Source organism: Oncorhynchus masou, chromosome 14, assembly GCF_036934945.1.
Source record: "Oncorhynchus masou masou isolate Uvic2021 chromosome 14, UVic_Omas_1.1, whole genome shotgun sequence".
NCBI classification, from domain to species: domain Eukaryota; kingdom Metazoa; phylum Chordata; class Actinopteri; order Salmoniformes; family Salmonidae; genus Oncorhynchus; species Oncorhynchus masou.
The window spans coordinates 24,256,745-24,258,046 of record NC_088225.1 but is presented as its reverse complement, the minus strand read 5'-3'; the positions used below and the strand labels follow the sequence as shown (position 1 = coordinate 24,258,046).

At 50.8% G+C, this 1,302-nt stretch overlaps 1 protein-coding gene across 1 annotated transcript in view; it reads right to left on the bottom strand.

Moving 5' to 3' along the window:
• Positions 1-923: 923 nt before the first annotated feature.
• The window catches only part of LOC135553844 (extracellular serine/threonine protein kinase FAM20C-like), a 10,777-nt gene continuing 10,398 nt past the window's right edge, over positions 924-1,302 (bottom strand). Inside the window, exon 7 of the mRNA XM_064985774.1 lies at positions 924-1,302. This exon is cut by the window's right edge and continues 2,828 nt beyond it. The gene's annotated coding sequence lies outside the window, so the exon portion shown is untranslated.

Genomic DNA, 1,302 nt, shown 5'->3' with positions numbered 1-1,302 from the left:
GGGGTCAGAGTGCAGCTGAAGACGTCAGGGGTCAGGTGCAGCTGAAGACGTCAGGGGTCAGGAGTGCAGCTGAAAGTCAGCTGGGGTCAGGGGTCAGAGTGCAGCTGAAGACGTCAGGGGTCAGAGTGCAGCTGAAGACGTCAGGGGTCAGAGTGCAGCTGAAGGCGAGTGCAGCTGGGTCAGGGGGTCAGCTGAAGACGTCAGGGGTCAGAGTGCAGCTGAAAGAGGGTCGTGCAGGGGTCAGGGGAGTGCAGCTGAAGACGTCAGGGGTCAGAGTGCAGCTGAAGACGTCAGGGTCAGAGTGCAGCTGAAGACGTCAGGGTCAGAGTGCAGCTGAAGACGTCAGGGGTCAGAGTGCAGCTGAAGACGTCAGGGGTCAGTGTGCAGCGTCAGGGGTCAGAGTGCAGCTGAAGACGTCAGGGGTCAGAGTGCAGCTGAAGACGTCAGGGGTCAGAGTGCAGCTGAAGACGTCAGGGGTCAGAGTGCTGAAGACGCAGGGGTGAGTGCAGCTGAAGACGTCAGGGGTCAGAGTGCAGCTGAAGCTGTCAGAGTGCAGCTGAAGACGTCAGGGGTCAGAGTGCAGCTGAAGACGTCAGGGGTCAGGATACTTCACATATAATACTCATTCAGTACCTCCAGACGGTCTGTGTGGATGGCTGGCAGCATTTTCACAACCGACCTCCCTCCCTCTCTTTATTCAGGCCAAGCATTGATCCTGTAGCCAGATGTTCAAATATCTCTTTAATTCTTATTTCATATTCTAACCCCCTTCCAAGGATAGATACACATACACTCATGCACACACACACACACACACACACACACACACACACACACACACACACACACACACACACACACACACACACACACACACACACACACACACACACACACACACACACACACACACACTCTTTGTTGTAATTTTTTTATTGCACACCTTTATCATTTAGCTAACAGATGTTCACAGCAACAATGCAATAGGAGAAAACAGAACAGAAGCGTATCGCTGCGGCACTGCAGCCTCTTAGGTCTTCCAATATATTTATAGATATTTACAGTGACAATATGAAAATCGCAAGTACAATGCCCAGGGCTGAGTTAACCCTTTAACTTCTGCTGTATGAAGGGAGGAGAAGGCTGAGTTGGTAGAGCAACTCCAGGGTTGTGGGTTCGATTCCCACGGAGGACCAGTACAAAAAAGTATGCAAAAATGTATGCACTCACTACTGTAAGTCACTCTGGATAAGAGCGTCTGCAGAATGACTCAAACGTAAATGTGTAATGTTAACTCTTTAA